This window comes from Tamandua tetradactyla, chromosome 3, assembly GCF_023851605.1.
Source record: "Tamandua tetradactyla isolate mTamTet1 chromosome 3, mTamTet1.pri, whole genome shotgun sequence".
NCBI lineage: Eukaryota > Metazoa > Chordata > Mammalia > Pilosa > Myrmecophagidae > Tamandua > Tamandua tetradactyla.
The window spans coordinates 121,550,060-121,567,969 of NC_135329.1; the positions used below are offsets into that span (position 1 = coordinate 121,550,060).

Genomic DNA, 17,910 nt, shown 5'->3' on the forward strand with positions numbered 1-17,910 from the left:
GCAAAAAATTGAAATGTGAAAATATGCCATTGTGATGCTGGAAATCCCTTTTATGATAAAGAGGTAGATTGAGGAGTGCAGATATTGATGACCTTTATTTCCCCCTCCTCAAGCTAGAAAGGAATAAAAGGCCAACAGTTCTGGGATCTCCTGACTTAAGAAACTCTACATTTTTACAAATAATGGAAGCCACCAAATCTTATGTGTGCCTCCATTATAAGTATGAGACTCACAGCCACATTGCATCTTTGACTTGAATTCCCTGTAAAGGTAAACTCAGTCAAGTTCAAGTCATCATACACATCCGCCTGTAAAACTTGACCAAGTGCTGTGACCAGCACTGCTCAGTGTCAGGACTGAAGGGAGGCAATGGGGAATTAAGAAAGAAACACAAGAGACAAAGATATAATTTAAACTGGGACCAAGTGGGACTCTGAACTCAGAAGGAGACTCAAAGACCCTGAGAGGTTCAGCACTGTTTATTTTATAGGGCTGCAAGGTAAAGAAAGTGAAAAATGTAACTGAAGAATGGGAAAGGAGGAAGCAAGAGCTGAACCATCTGCTTCCTTGTGACCAGATGAGTTAAAAAGTTACACGTTTCCCAAGCCCTCCTTCTGCCCCAGGAGCAAACAGCTTTGCAACACTATTAGTCTTTTCAGGATGTCAGGTGCTCATTCCTACAGAGACAGCTTTACTGTATCTCTGCAGTGAGCATGTGACCTCTGTCTCATCTGCGCCTGACAACCAAGTTTTTTGGTCTGGCCTAGCATAGAAGTTCCAGAACTAGAAACATAAACAATCAATAAACATATACAAAGATGTCCAACCTCATTGGTTTAGGTTTTGCCCAAATGGATGTGAAAACTCTGAATCTATACAGCAGTTCACAATATTTCTATCCCACTTTTCATAGTTCTGTCCTTTTAAATTAAGCTCTGAGATAATTTCTCTTTTCAGTCCCCCAGTTCTTATTCATCTTTAGCTGTGCCTATTCTTCTCATCTATTGAGTTTTATTTCAATGATCATATTTTTTTCATTGTCATCATCATTAGTTGGCTCTATTTCATAATACTCTGTTTTTGTTTCATGTTTTCAATATTCTTTTTTATTATTTGCTCCATTATTAAATCCAGCTTCCTCAAATGTTAATTTTGTTAGTTGAATGTGACACTTCCCTTTTATTGTTATAGTTTTCCTTTAGTGGTTAGTGATATCTGGTTTTCTGTTCATCTGTGTTTTTGAGATAGCATATTTGCCGATCTGAGAATGCTGTTACTATTCAACAGTCCCTGCTACCAGTTATTGTTGGGGATGGGTAGAATCTGCTATCTGTTTTAATGTTACAGTAGTTCATCTTCTGGGAAATATTAGCTCATCTTCTGGAGAACTCACTTCCCCTTTCCTTCAAAGGCTGAACAGTAACCCAGGATATTGCCCTGCCTCTGACCCGACTGCTCATCCTCACTGTTCCAGACAGGAGGGAACAGTGATGCTCCCGCACTCACCAGGACAGGGATAGCCTGGTTGACTATTCCAAATCCTTCCGCATCACACTGATGGCTGCCTGAGGGATTCTCCCTAATAGCTATTGCTATGCATTTAGAATCTCAGAATGGATCCCACTTATAGCAGAAGTACCTTTGCTTATGTTTTTTTCCCTCTACCCAGATAATCCCATCTGTTTCTGTTAGGAATTTTCAAAATTTCTTCTTGATGATAATACATTTCCTGGGTTTTTGTCCTTTGATGTATGTATTCCTTTTCAATTTTCTTTGTTTGTTTATACTGAGTGGCAGCTTTGGGATTTTTTGTATAGGAGAGATTTAAATACTAAAATGTTTCTAAGAACATTTTTTAAACTAATGGTGAGCATTGGCTTCTATAGAAGAATAAATAAAGACTAAAATATTTATATGTGTATGTTTGTGTTTTGTGTCTTTATTTTTATATTTTTATTCCCCCAATAGTACTTCATGCATTATATATATTGGAAAATAATTAATAAATGTATATATGAATATGTAAATTTATATGCATACTTTAACATTAGATTGAAATGCCTCTCCCTTCAAAATGATTGCATGTAAGGCATGCAAATAAGTGAAGGAAGCTTAAGGACACTATGTTGAATAAAATGGCAGAAACAAAAAGACAAATATTATCATGCCTCACTCATATGGACCAACAAACTGGAGCCTGTTATAAAGGGTCCAGATTGTAAGCTCTTATAGCAGTCACATGTAGTCAGAAGTTATGTTATGACTAACATATTGTTATGTCTAAATTCTGAGATACTGAGCTATTTGTGTATAGCCTGTTCATTTCCTAGAAATCTGGGTATTTGTGAGATTCAGAGTTAAAGCTCCGAAGCTAGGAAAGTCAGCATTACTCCATATAACAACTGTTAAAAATTTTGAAAAAGTTAAAAGAATTTAACTAGAGATATGAATGAAGCTGATCTGGATAGGACTAATGTAAACCAGAATACAGGATAAAGGATGATATGGTCCATATTTTAAAACTTCAACTTCTGTGTGACACTAAAAGGAAAGATGTTTATTTGGTGCAAAATTTATATTTTGGGTAGTGCATTTCCTAATTTAACTTGTATGGTCAGTTTAGTTGAATACCAGAATTACACGGAATCTTCAATAGGGCATGAGATCTTGTTGGTTTGTACAGGTTGGTGTGATGCCCTGATTTATCCCAGAGTAATTTTTGCAGAGAACAAAAAAAGTATTTGCAAAGTTCCCCTGGGAAACTGGGAAGAAAGGAGGAAATACTAAATTTCATATCTGAGGATTTCCTGATATACTCACAAGCTCTGGGCACAGCCAATTTAATAGGCTGAACCTTCAATCTAGGGGTTTACCCCCATGAAACTTATTCCTGCAAAGGAGAAGCTAAGCCTACTTATAATTCTGCCTAAGAGTCACCACCAGAGAACGTTTTTTGTTGCTTAGATGTGACATCTCTCTCTCTAAGCTAAGTCAGCATGTGAACTCACTGCCCTCCCCGCTATGTGGGACATGACTCTCAAAGGTGCAAATCTCCCTGGCAATGTGGGACAGGACTTCTGAAATAAGCAAGGACTTGGAATCATGGAATTGACAAAGGCTTCTTGACCAAAAAGGAGAAGAGAGAAATTAGACAAAATAAAGTTTCTGTGGCTGAGAGATTTAAACAGAGTCAAGAGATTATCCTGGAGGTTATTTTTGTGCATTATATAGATATCCCTTTTTAGTTTATAGTGTATTGGAGTGGCTAGAGGAAAGTACCTGAAACTGTTGGACTGTGTTCCAGTAGCCTTGATTCTTGAAGAAGATTGTATAACTACATAGCTTTTACAATGTGACCATGTGATTGTGAAAACTTTATGTCTGATACTCCTTTTATTCAGGGTATGGACGGATGAGTAAAACAATGAGGATAAAAAATAAGTGAGTGATAGCGGAATAAAGGGTAAAAAAAGTGGGTAGATTGAAATACTTATGATCAATCAGAGGGAGGGCAAAGAGAATGGGATGTATGAGTTTTCTCTTTTATCTTTAATTTCTTTTTCTGGAGTGATGCATATGTTCTAAAAATGATCATGGTGATGAATACACAATTATGTGATGATATTGTGAGCTATTGATTGTATATTATGGGTGGACAGTATGTGTATGAAGATTTCTCAATAAAAATATTTTTTTAAAAAACAATTAATTGCAGCAAGCAGTATAATGTTAGGTGAGGATGAAAAATCTCCCAATGCCCTTCCTCTCCTTCTTGGCACAAGCAATCTCCTGAGAATCACTTCAATGTTACTTTGAAGTAGTGGCTCTGAAAGCGTTGAAAGCCAGGGACAGCAGGATCAGCATCATCCAAAGCTTGTCAGAAGCAGGAATTCTTTGCCCATTCCAGACCTAGGGAATCAGGAGCTCTAGTGAGGTGGGGACCAGCAATCTGTGTTTCCACAAGTCCTCCAGGAGATTCTGATGCTCACTAAAGTCTGAGAACCACTACTTTAAAGAAGCATCTGCAAAGGGCAGGTGTAACAGTAACTGTGTGAACACAGAAATTATTCAATCAAGAAGCAACTACAAAGCCCCCTTCGGGGAATGGTGAGAACGGGGGAAAACTCAACTTCCCCAAGTTGAATTCTTGATATTCTCACAAGCAGTGTGGACAACCAAAGCTATAGGCTGAGCCCCCAGTCTTCGGGTTTGTTCATATGAAACTTAACCCCACAAAGGATAGGTCAAGTCTACTTAAAATTTAGGCCTAAGAGTTACCTCCAAGAGAGCCTCTTTTGTTGCTCAGATGTGGCCTTTCTCTCCAGCCAACACGATAAGCAGTCTCACCATCCTCCCCCTCTCTGCATGGGACATGACTCCCAGGGGTGTGGACCTTCCTGGTAACGTGGGACAGAGATCCTGGAATGAGCTGAGACTCAGCATCAAAGGATTGAGAGAAACCCTAGAATGAGCTGAGAATTAACATCAAGGGATTGAGAGAAACTTTTCGACCAAAAGGGGGAAGAGTGAAATGAGACTAAATGTCAATGGCTGTGAGATTCCAAACAGAGTCGAGAGGTTATCCTGGAGGTTATTGTTATGCATTAAGTAGATATCACCTTGTTGTTCAAGATGTAGCGGAGAGACTGGAGGGAACTGCCTGAAAATGTAGAGCTGTGTTCCAGTAGCCATGTTTCTTGATGGTGATTGAACAATGATATAGCTTTCACAATGAGACTCTGTGAATGTGAAAACCTTGTGTCTGATGCTCCTTTTAGCTACTATATCAACAGAAGAGTAGAACATATGGAATAAAAATAAATAATGGGGGAACAAATGTTAAAATAAATTCAGTTTGAAATGCTAATGCTAAATGAAAGCGAGGGGTAAGGGGTATGGTATGTATAATCTTTTTTTTCTCTATTATCATTTTATTTCTTTTTCTGTTGTCTTTTTATTTCTTTTTCTAAATCAATGCAAATGTACTAAGAAATGATAAATATGCAACTATGTGATGATATTAAGAATTACTGATTGTGTATGTAGAATGGAATGATATCTTAATGTTTTGTTTGTTAATTTTTTTAATTAATAAAAAAATAGAAAGTGAAAAAAAGAAAGAAGCAGCTACAAATAATTAGAGCAATGATTATAAAATTACAGAACCCTTACTTGATGCCAGACACTGGACTTTATAAATGCTGTCAAAAGACAGTATAGCACAGTGGCTAAGAAGTTTGGAACTCTAGAGCCAGACACTTGAGGCTTGAATCACCACCCTTGCTATTTAAGAGTTCTGTTAAGAGCAAACAAGTTACTTAGTTTGCTGTGCCTCAGTTTCTCTTATCTGCAAAATACCTAACTCAAAGAGTTATCTTGTGAATTAATGAGTTAATATTTGCAAAACTTTTAGAACAGTGCCTGGCATGTAGAGCTATAAAAGGATTGGCTACTAGCTTTACATTTATCAATAGGTACTTTGTTACACTTTTTATGTTGTATTGTTAAAACCTATTGTTATCTAAATTTACACATGCAGAAAAGTGAATCTTTAAAAATTTTAAGTCATTTGATAAATTAGTCAGGATTCTTTCAGTTACAAGTATCAGAGACTCTAACTCAAAGTGCTTTAAGTTCAGAAAAGTAATTTACTGATTTATATAGCTGAAAATTCCTAAAGTAGAGTCCAGGCAGTGCCTGTACACATGGCATCCAAATGATATCGCCAAGGCCTGTGTTCTTTCTATATCACACTTCTCTTTCTTTGGGGAGGATGAATACATACTCTGGCTCCAACCACCCCACTTTTACTCCTAGCAGATGAGAAGCTCTCTCTTCCCAAGAGTTTTGACCAGCCCTGGCCTCACTTACCTGGGCCTGACTTGGGTGATGTGCCCAACTTTGAACCCACCATTGTATAGATTGCCTGAATTACATGACCGTCTCTTAAACTGGGGCTGGAGTCGGGCCACTCAACTACACCGCTTTCCCCAAGGGAAGAACAAAAATCAAGATTATGTGACAAAAAAGGGAAGGGAAGTAATGATTGGAATGAAAACAACAAATGTTGACTATATTTGCCTAAGGTCACTGTTGGGACTGAATCATACCTCCCATAAAAGGCATGTTCAGTCCCAACCCCTAGTCCTGTGGGTGTGAACTAATTTTTTTAAAATTATTTTTATTAATTTTTAAATTAAAAAAATATGTGACAACAAAGAAACATGAACATTTTTAATATATGATTATTCTGCTCTACATATATAACCAGTAATTCACAATATCATCACATAGTTGCATATTCATCATCATGATCATTCCTTAGAACATTTGCATCAATTCAGAAAAAGAAATAAAAAGACAACAGAAAAAAATTAATATATACCATAAACCTTACCCATCCCTACCTTTTTTTAACTTATTTATTTTTTATTTATGATACATAGCCACATACAAACACAAACATTCTTATCATATGATCATTCCGTTCTTGTTATATAATCAATAACTCACACTGTCATCACATAGCTGTATATTCATCATCATCATCATTTCTTAGAACATCTGCATCAATTCAGAAAAAGCAACAAAAAGAAAACAGAAAAAAATTCATGCATACCATACCCCTTACCCCTCCCCTTCACTGATCACCAGCACTTCAATCTACTAAATTTATTTTAACATTTGTCCCCCTATTATTTATTTATTTTTAATCCATATGTTTTACTTATCCCTCAATAAGGTAGACAAAAGGAGCATCAGACACAAGGCTTTCACAACCACATAGTCACACTGCGACAGCCATATCAATCATCATGCAATTATCTTCAGGAAACATGGCCACTGGAGCTCAGCTCCACATTTTCAGGCAGTTCTCTCCAGCCTCTCCATTATACCTTAACTAAACAGGTGATATCTATTTAATGCATAAAAATAACCTCCAGGATAATCTCTTGACTCTGTTTGGAATCTCTCAGCCACTAAAACTTTATTTTGTCTCATTTCACTCCTCCCCCTTTTGGTCGAGAAGGTTTTCTCAGTCCCTTGATGCTGAGTTCCAGCTCATTCTAGGATTTCTGTCCCATTGCCAGGAAGGTCCAGGTGTGAACTCATTTGCAAATAGGACTTCGATGATGTTATTGGCTAAGATGTGCCCAAACTAAATGAGGGTGAACCTCAATCCAACATGGCTGAAGTGTTTATAAGCAAAGGAAATTGGACACAGAGAGAGAAATTTGAGGGAGCAGACCAAGGCTGGAAGACAATAGAACCCAGAAAAAAAAGAGATTATGGCCATAAGATGGAAAAGCCAAGGAGCCCCAAGATCACCCAGTGGCCAGCCTAGGTGCTAATCTTCAAAGAGAAAACATCACCTTGCTGATACCTGGATTTTGAACTTCTCCTAGCCTCAAAGCCATGAATGAGAAATTTCCATTGTTTAAGTCAACAGGTTGTATGGTATTTATTTTAGCAGTCAGGAAACTAAGATAATCACCTAGGTAACAGGTAGCAAAGCCACTGCTTGATGTATGAGAAAGAAGAACTTTTTCATAAGCGCTCCCAAATAAACTTCATGAAATTAAAAAGAAAAAAAAAAAGGATTGCAGCCCTTAAGTCACTCAAATAACTAACTAAAAAAAGTGCATTTAACCTGGTCCAAGGAGTTCAAGATGCTCACAAAGATCATGAGAGGACTCCTCAAACAAGTTTGAAGGCTGAAGTAACTATGAAAATAAACATGTTCTAGGCTGTTTCTTGCTTTCAGGATAAAATTCAAATTCCTTAGCTTTGCACAGACTTGGCCTGGTCCTCTCTCTGATCTTATCTCCTGCCACTTTCCTATTTCTCACTACTCTATTTTTTTCTCCCAGCCATACTGAAGAACTTGCTGTTTTCCAAAGAAGTCAGCTGGTTAAGATTTCTGAATATAAAATGTGTGTGGTTCCCTTTTACTTGGAAGATTTTGGCATGAACAAGATTATTTCATCAAGATAGTAACACTATTTAAAGATAATGCTTTGTCTAAAGAATCCAATTGATAGTATATTTTCTCTGTTAGCTATTATGTTTCATCCCAATATATCCAAGATTATCTTTCTTTTCAAGAGTGCCCCAGAAGTATACTGACCAAAAGGGGGAGAAGAAGTGTAACAAATAAGGTATCAGTGGCTCAGGGAGTTCACATACTGCTCTGGAGGTCACTCTTACGCAAACTTCAGTTAGACATTGCTACCTATCATTATTTGCCAAACTTCAACCAAAACCATTCCAGCTAAATCTAAACAACACCTAGGGCAATATATAAGATTCTACAAAGGTTCCATGCACTAAGGTAACTTTCCAGAAACTTACAACTTCCAGATGGGTCCCTGGATCAGATAAGTCCTGAAACCTAGAGGGGCCAGCCTTTCCAGAACATTAGCTAGTTCCATCTCCCTGGCCCATATTATTGTCAGCCCTTCCAACATGAAAAAGTTAGAATGGGCATAGCCCAAATACTCCTAAAGAGTGGGAGAAAGATCAAAGGTAATGGTGGAGTTATACTGAAAAGGTAGAGTTTAACAAAAGAGTATGATTGCTAAACCATTATATTGATATTTCTTTTAGTCTCCGGTATCTTAGAGCAGCTAGAAGTAAAAACCTAAAATTGTGAAATTGTAACCCATATCAAACTCTGAAATCTGTTTTACAATTAAATGCTGTGCGTTGAAATTAAAAAAAAAGAGTGCCCCAGCAGTGATTTACTACCAGCTTCCCCCTTGACCTTAAGGCCATCATTTTTTCTGAGGGTTGGCTGAACCACACCTGTATACTAGAGAAGTAAGACATCTTCCAGAAGACACCACATTTCCCCTCTCCAGGAGCTAACATGTTGACTTTATTATTGCTTTGTGAACAGGAGTTAGCAGGATTCTGATCAATATGATCTCTATTAGCCATTTTAATTTCTCAGGACCTCTGTTTCCACATCTGCAAAATAAGGCATCCCAAACTCTTTCCCGGTTCTCAAATTAGACAACAGATCAAATAAATTTTGTTTTTAGAGTAATTTAATTTTTTTAAATGTTTTCTGGTTGTATTTACCAAGGTAGAAAATTCCTTGGATCAACAAGCTATACAAATATAAGGCAAGATGGACAAACAAAGACACAGCCTGTGTAAGTAGTGAAAAGTTTATGCAGGGTGAGCAACAAAACAGAAATCCATGGGGATCAGATATCTGGGGTTAATTTCTCTTGCTGAATCTCTTGTTTCCCCTTGATGGGTCTCTAATGGTCCATCTAAGTTCAAGTGGAGGCACATTTTGTTGGTTAAACAAACATGCCCAGATAGTGCTGCTTCTCTGTCTGATAGCAGCTGCTGAGTTCCGACTGTGCCAGCTAGAGATACACCAGACAGTGTGTCTTTTGGCTGTCTGTCGATGGCAGCCGTGAGGTAGTGCTGATCCTGGTTATGTAAAAAGGCTACCCTGGCCCAACACAAGGCCTCGGCATTATCGGGCTGTCCTACCAGGACTTTCTGACTATTCTTTCACTTGTTCATAGTTCACTGGCTCCATCTGAAGCTAGATGGTTGCAGCAATCTATCTGGGTGCTGTGGAGGACGTTTTCTTGTTCAGGTGTGAGAGCTGGGCGCTGAGGTCCTAGGTTAGGTCTCGGAGAGGGCAGACTGAGATCCAGATCCCCCAGCGGCACCAGAGCTCGACGGACCTACTCACGGCATCTCGGTACTTCCCTTCCTGCCTGCGCTGGTTTCCTTCCTCCTGCGCAGCGACTGCTCCATAACTCTTCACCAGGAGCTTTGCTTGTTCCTACTACAGCCCCTTCCTCTCCTCCCTGAAGTATTACTCGATCTCCTGAAATGCAGGAAGCTAGTTAGGGAGAGGATGTGGGAATAAGATAGCCAAAGATTAAGTGGTTTCCTAAATGGGGTGATTTCGGAGTGAGGAGATACCCCAAAAGCAGAGGCCCTAAGGAATCGCGGCAGGTCTGTGAAAACCAGTTGAATTTGCTCCCTCCTTTCGTTTGCACACACTTCCCTGACCTGGAAGTGGAAGGGAGTAGGCAGGGACAACTGCCAAAAGAAGCCAAGGGGTTTTTCCTCCCTCGCAGCCCTTTCTTTGGCACGCCAAGCGCTTGTTGGTGTCTGGGCTCTGCGCTGAGGAACAGATGGTGGATGAGGTCTGTGTGCATCTCAGCCGCCACCCACCATGCCTTGCCCTCTCCTCGGCTTAAGCTCGGAAGCCTGCTCCTGGGCTTCGGTTTACTGGCCAGAGCACAGTGAGGAAAAGTCAGTCCCCAGACAGTTTTGTGTGGAAAGATTAATTTCATTTTAATTACGTAGTTACTATACTGTCATTTAAAATACTCAAATGGTACTGATAAATGAACGTTCCCCCTTGAACCCTGGAACTCTTTCTTCTCATTCTATGTACTCTGCTGTATAGTATCCCATGGTGTGACAGGCTCGTGACTTATTTAACCGTTCCTTTGTTGGTTGGCATTGTGATTGCCTCTACCTTGTTTTATTGTGAACAGCATTAGAGTGAACATCCTTAGAAGAAGTTGTATATTTTCTGCTCTATCTTTGTTTTACTTACAATTAAAAAAACCAGGGTGCAATGGTAGATCAGTAGTAGAATTCTCACCTGCCGTGCGAGAGACCCGGGTTTGATTCTTCTTGGCCCATGCACTTCCCAAAAACAGACAAAAAACAAGAACAAAATTCAAAAAATGCTGCTGCAAAATGGAATACTCACATGGAAAAAGAAAGAAATGTGACCCTGCCGTACAGCATACAAAGAAAAAAAGAAAAGGAAAAGAAAATAATAAAACAAACAAATGGCTAAGAAGAATTAAAACAAAGATGCCCAGTTTATGCAACACTCAGAAGTCCCATTGCAATGGGGGCTAGAGAAGGGTGACTAAGCATTTCCACCTAGATACCATAGGAAATCTGAAAACTTCAACTTAAAGTTAAATGAGCATAAGTTGTGGCCCGTGGCTCCTGGGGAGTGGCAATCAGGGCCCACATGCATGCTATCGACTCCCCTGAGGCCCTGGCCAAGGTTGAGCACTAAAGGGTTTTAAGAAAGGGAGTAAATCCTTCAGGAAACTCAGAGCAAGAGGGCAGGGTGAGGGTCTGTTTGCTAATTCACGGGAGCCATATAAAGAGGAGAGGATGGAATAGTATAGCACTGTGTGAAACACTTGTAACCGTTCACCAGAGCTTGGAGAAAGCTGGGTGCTTCTCTTAGTATGGAGGCTGCTGAGGGGGGTCATTCTAACCTGGCCACAATAATGAGGAAGAAGCCTGGACTGTGGAGAGCACTGAAGAACAGAAAAGCAAAAGGCATGAGGTGAAGATCCGTCCTACTGGAAATGCCAAGCAAGCCAGGGAAGAGTGCTGAACTTACTTGAAGGACTACATAACTGCATGTACGGAACACTACTAAACGCAAGGCGTATGCCAGGCATAATGCTAGGGGCTTTCTAGCCAACATTTCCTGTGACACTCACAAGCACTTTAAAAGTGGTTTATTACATATCCTACTATTATACTGGACAAATGAAGATACAGAAACATAGGAGGGACCCCTTCCTTCCTTCCCCCCTCCTCTCCTTCATTTCTCCCTTCCTTCTTTCTTCCTTCCTTTTACCTCCTTCCATCTTCTCCGTTCCTTCTTTCCAGACTTCAGTAGCTATTTGTTGATAATAGTATCTATGACGTGCCAGATATTATTCTTGGCACGTGGGGATGGAAGTGAAACAGCAGTCAATAAACTTGACTTTTAAAAAATAGAGTGCATGATGATACTGTTAGACATTGTATACTTTGGATGGAATATATGGTATTTGAATATATCTCAGAAAAAAATAGGGTGTAACAATTAAAAAAATGACTATAGGCTATTTTAAAATAAGCAACAAGGGGTTCACTGAAGGAGTAATATTTAAGCTGTGACTTGAGGACAAGAAGGAATATTAATGGGGCAGTTCATTCCAGAGAAAAGAAACAAGAACTGCAAACTCCCTAAGGGGGGAATGAATTTCACATGTTCCAGGTATAGCAGGATGGGTGAGGTTGGAGAAGTAGACAAGAACCAGAGAATGTGGGGTTTGGAAATCAGGGTCAGAAGACCGAGGTTATTTTTAGCACCTGGGAAATTTAAGACAGGAGTTGCAAGACCTGATTTGTGCTTCTAAAAGATCACTCAGGCTATTATGCAGAGAATGACTTCTAGGAAGCAAGAGTGGAAGCAGGGAAACAGGAGGCAATAAGTAGTCCAAGCAAGAGATTATCATGTCATAGACTAGGGTGGTAGCATAAAGACAGAAAGAGGCAGACAGATTTGTGATGTTGCATTAGTTAGGATAATAAAGCTACCCAGCCTCAGTGGTTTAGGGCCATAAAGTTTAATGGATGTTCCTGACTGGTGTACTTCCCTTTATATGTTGTTGTAGAGAATCAGGGTCCTTCTACTTCTCGACTGCACACTCCTCTAGAGCCTCAGAAATCCTCCTCAGTCAGTCATCCAATGAGTCATCCAGTGGCAAATGAGCATCCCCTGTGGGGGATTTGTGTGGCCGGGTCTGGAGGCATTGTATAGCCCTTTAACTGACATCTGCTTTGCTGTAATTTAGACAGATGACTGAAAAAGAGGCAAGGAAATGTAGCTTATGACAGTGCCCAGGTAGAAATGGAACCTGGTGTGGTAATCATCTAACAGTTACCACCAGCATTTTGTTTGGGAGGTAGAGACCACATCCATGCGGAAGACTGCTGAGAGAAGGAGAGGAATCGAGAAGGAAGCCTAGCGGCTGTCAGAGCCGCCGTCCTGTGTGAGGGAAACCAACGCCTGGCTCCAAGCAGCTGCAGCCGCCGCGGCCACTGAGCGGTTTTCTCTGGTCAGTATGCGTTACACCAGTCTACAAGCTTGGGGAATATTTTTGCTAATCTCTTTAAGGACCTTTTTGGCAAAAAAAAAAGCTCATTCCCATAGTTGGCCTGGACGCTGCAGGAAAGACTACTATTTTGTACAAAAAACTGAAACTTGGTGAAATAGTAACTGCTATTCCCACTATAGGTTTCAGCGTGGAAATCGTAGACTACAAAAACATCAGATTCACCTTATGGGATGTAGATAGCCAGGGTAAGGTTTGGCCTCTGCGGTGCCACTGCTTCCAGAACACACATGGTCTGATCTCTGTGCTTGACGGCAATGACCGAGGGTGCGAACGAGGCCCGTGGAGAGCTCATGAGGATGTTGGCAGAAGAGTAGATCAGGGTAGCTGTCTCACTAGTGTTTGCCAACAAGCAGGCTCTCCCAGTGCCATGAATGCTGCTGAAATCACAGAAAAAAATGGGATTGCGTTCTCTGCGCCACAAACACTGGGACATTCAGGCCACCTGTGCCACTGGTGGGGATGGACTTTACAAAGGACTGGACTGGCTGTTCAATCAGCTCTGAAACCGGAAGTGAGAATGTGGCCTCCTTCCCCTCCCACCTCTCCCTCTTACTTCCTCCTCTTCACCCTTCCCTTTACTCTTATGTGGCAAATTGTACTGCTCTGTAGTACTGAGTGCCAGAAGCTGTTTGCATGTGTTTTGCTCACAATATGTATCACACCATGCTGTAAGTGTGGCAGATGCAGTCTGCAAACAGGTTTTTTATTTCGTGTAAATAATTTTTGTTTCCAATGAGGCAGTTTCTGGTACTCTTATGTAATATTACTCAGCTTTTTTTATTGTGATAAAGGAAAATCAACTCACTGTTTAGTACTGATAAGGGATTTCAGGCACACTGGCACCTGGGCTTCCAGGGGTTACTGTGTTAGAAGAACCCAGGATACCTCCTTTTGGTTTTAGGTCTATGTTGAAATCCATTTTGGTTCTTGGTTTTTAACCCAAAAACTCAGTGCATTTTAAAACAATGCTTATAAATAAAAGATAAGGAGAATACTTGAACACACACAAGGGAGAAATATGCCTCGTGTAGGTTTTGCAGTAACAATCCGCATTTGATCATGTTTCCCTTTGGGAACGAAAGAGAAGGTGACAAAAATCAAATTCACAATCAAATTTCCCATGGTTACAATAGAGATCCCTGTAATTATGCTTCGTCTTTGGATCATCCTGTATTTCACAGAGTTTGTGCTTGTACTTTGCTCACACAGTTACCAGGAAACAAGCTTTGAGGCTATGGCGTGGTGCTGGCCACCATGAGACTAGCAGCCCTTCCATCAGGTTTTGGACCCTAGACTTCCCTACTGTGCCCAGGCCACTGGGGTTGGGACCACTTGAGGCCCCACAGGAGGGCCTGTGCCCTGGCCACGGGCACGACAGCAGCCTCTGGCTGAGTTTAGAAGGCAAGCAGCCACAGCCTTTTATTTTGGTCAGGTGTGTGGTGCTTTTGTTTGAAAGCACTTGCCAGAGCAGAGAGTCTCTGTTATGCCCAGCATCTACTCAGAGCAGATCTCTCAGGGCCCTAGGATCTCACCACCAGAAACGCAAGCAAATTCGCAGAGTCATTCCATTATAGAATGCACAGCCTGTCTTGGAGCCCACTGTCTGTATTTGTGTACAATAGCTTTCACTCCCTCCTCCTGCCAGAGTCAGATTTGCCACAAGAAAAAGATGACCTCTATCCTTTTTTTCTTTTGTACTTTGATAAACACTGAAGAAGCTGGAGCTGTTAAACTTTATCTTGGGGAAAAACAACTTCAGAACTGATTTAGTTGGTGTTGTGGAACCTCTTACTACTTTCAGTACACTATTAGTAATTAAAAAAAAAAAAAGAACACAGCCTAAAACAGAGATTTGTGCACCAATGTTCACAGCATATTCACAATATGCAAAAGTAGAGGCAACCAAGTGTCCAGAAACAGATGAATGGATAAACAGAATATAGTATGTGTACACTATGGAATATCATTTAGTCATAAAAGTAACTGAAGTGTTAGTACATGCTACCACATGGATCTACATTGAAAACATCATGTTGCATGAAATAAGCCAGACATAAAAGACAGTTATTGTATGATCTCACTTATAGGAAATACCTAGAATAAGCAAATCCATAAACACAGAAAGGATATAACAGGCTATCAGGGGCATGGAGAGAGTGGAGGAATAGAGAGTTTTTACTGGATGGGGGCAGAGTTTCTACTTGGGGTGATGAAAAAGTTTGGAAAAAGGATGATGGTGATGATAGTTCAATGTTGTGAATGTAATTAATATCACTGAATTGCACACTTAAAAGTGGTTACAGTGGGAAAATTTGAGTTATATTTGTGTTACACAATAAAAAGATTTTTTAAAAAAAGAATGACGCCTAGGACGTCCTTCACAAGTAAGCCTGTAACAGTGGTGAAAGATCTACGAGTCGTGCTTGTTTCTTCTTCTTCCCTCATCCCACCTGCAGAAATAGAAGAAGGAACAATGGGTGGAATCAAGCAGAACATCAAGGAAACAACGGAGAAAGGAAGGCTGAAGGGAGGCTGTCCTAGATGACAGAGAGTGTTCCTTTAACTGGTTCCTTAACTTTTACTTATACATACTTATAAATAAAACAATACTTATAAATAAAAGATAAGGAGAATACTTGAACACACACAAGGGAGAAATAGGCCTCGTGTAGGTTTTGCAGTAACAATCCGCATTTGATCATGTTTCCCTTTGGAAACAGCCTCCCTTCAGCCTTCCTTTCTCCGTTGTTTCCTTGATGTTCTGCTTGATTCCACCCATTGTTCTTTCTTCTATTTCTGCAGGTGGGATGAGGGAAGAAGAAGAAACAAGCACAACTCGTAGATCTTTCACCACTGTTATTTACTTGTGAAGGACGTCCTAGGCGTCATTCTTTTTTTAAGAATGAGTTTCCAATGAGTTTCCTCATTGGAAACAAAAATTATTTACACGAAATAAAAACACGAAGGTTTTACCCTACCTGGCTGCTTATGCCCAGTATTTGATGGGAACAGGTATTGGTCCCAGTAGCAACAGGAAGCAGTTATTCTTGCCGACATTATCAGAATCTGACAATGCTAAGACCAAAAACCTTCCTGGTATTTCCTGCCTTCTCTGTGTCAGAGGTTGTGGAACAACAATGGGACATAGTATTATATTTAACTAAATGCCTTTCAAAAACTTCCAAGTAAAGAATCAAGCCTACCTGACAACTTTCCAAATAGAAAATTGTGAACTCTTTGTGGGGAAGACCACGTTTTAATCACCTTGATATTCCCATATAGCGTATAGTATACAGCATAATGCTTACCATAAATGATGCCTTTAGTAAATGTGTGAAAAGTTAAATATTTGGTAGAAGTCTAAAGCCAAGAAATAAATATGACATGTCTTGGAGAGTTACCCAAAAGTAACCATTTGTTTTGCTAAAGCTGCTGGAATACAATATACCAGAAGTGGATTGACTTTTATAAAGGATATTTATTAAGTGGCAAGTTTACAGTTCTAAAGCCATAAAAATGTCCAAAATAAGGCATCCAGGGAAAGATAACTTGACTCAAGAAAGGCCAATGGGTCCAGAACACCCCTGTCAGCTGGGAAGGCATGTGGCTAACCTCTGCTAGTTGTTTGGCTTCTGGTTTCAAACAGCTTCCCCAGGGGCATTTTCTTTCTGCATCAGTGAACTGGGTCTCATGTTGACTCAGCTGGCTCTGTTGTTTCTGAAGCTTTTTCCAAAATAATTCCCTCTTAAAGAACTCCAGTAAGCAACCCCACCTTGAATAGGTGGAGACATATCTTCATGAAAACCACCTAATCAAAAATTCCCACCCACAATTCGGTGGGTCACATCTCCATGGAAACAACTTAATCAAAAAGATCCCACCTGGCAAAAATCAGTGGTCAGGGAGCCAAGATGGCAGCTTAGTGAGGTGTGGGATTTAGTTTGTATTCCAGAGCAGCTAGTAAATAGCCAGGAACAGTAGAGAACAACTGTTGGGGCCACGTCAGTGACCAGACACACAGTGTACTCCAATCTGGACCAGCTGTGAGCCCACCCAGAATGCTACAAGACTTCTCAGGCTCCACTGCCCCAGGCATAAGCAGAAACAGGCTTGTCTGAGAGCTTGTCTGGAGCCTGTGCCTTCCCCATGAGAGGGGTGGGGCCCAGCTCAGGTGGAATCCCTCCCTCAAAGAATTCAGAACCCAAGGTCTGGAAAGGGGAAGCAATTAAAGCCAGCCTACAACCTCTCCTCTGTCTCCTCCATGCCCCCAGCAGGGAGAGTCTGCTGAAGTTAAAGGTACTGCATCACCTTATGCTGGTGGGACCCGCAGGCAGAAAAGAGTGACATACTGGGCAGGATAGGAAAAATGCAGAGTCCAGAGACTTCATAGGAAAGCCTTTTAATCTGCTGGGTCTGACCCTCAGGGAAAACTGATGTAGTTGATGATTTCCTCCTGAGAGGAGACCAGTTTGGTCTGGGAAGATCTGACTGGGGTCTATAATACCTGTGTAGACCCTCCTAAGGGGTGGGGGAAAGGCACCATACAAGGAGGGCAAGAACCAAAAAAACAAGAACTGAAAAATTCTGATCTATTAAACAAAACCTAAGCCAGAGGACTAGAATAAGCTGAACTGAATGTCAAAGAACAGATGGGCAACAAAGTCATCCAGCAAGAAAATCGCAGGGAAAAAAAAAGGGGAAACAATCTCCAGAATAAACTAATTAAGGTAATTAAATGCCTAGACACCAGCAAAAAATAACAAATCATACTAGGAATATTGATGAAATGGCCCAGTCAAAGGAACACAACAACAATTCAAATAAGATACAGGAGTTGAAACTATTAATTCAGAATGTTCAAACAAACATGGAAAACCTCATCAAACATTAAATCAGTGAATAGAGGGAGGATATAAAGAAGGCAAGGAATGAACAAAAGAAG

The 17,910-nt window shown here is 40.4% G+C and overlaps 2 pseudogenes; one reads left to right on the plus strand and one right to left on the minus strand.

Annotated features, from left to right (window-relative positions):
• Positions 1-9,311: 9,311 nt before the first annotated feature.
• Positions 9,312-11,438, minus strand: LOC143675753 (tetratricopeptide repeat protein 9C pseudogene; annotated as a pseudogene).
• Positions 11,439-12,074: 636 nt separating this feature from the next.
• Positions 12,075-13,471, plus strand: LOC143675754 (ADP-ribosylation factor 1 pseudogene; annotated as a pseudogene).
• The last annotated feature ends 4,439 nt before the right edge of the window (positions 13,472-17,910 follow it).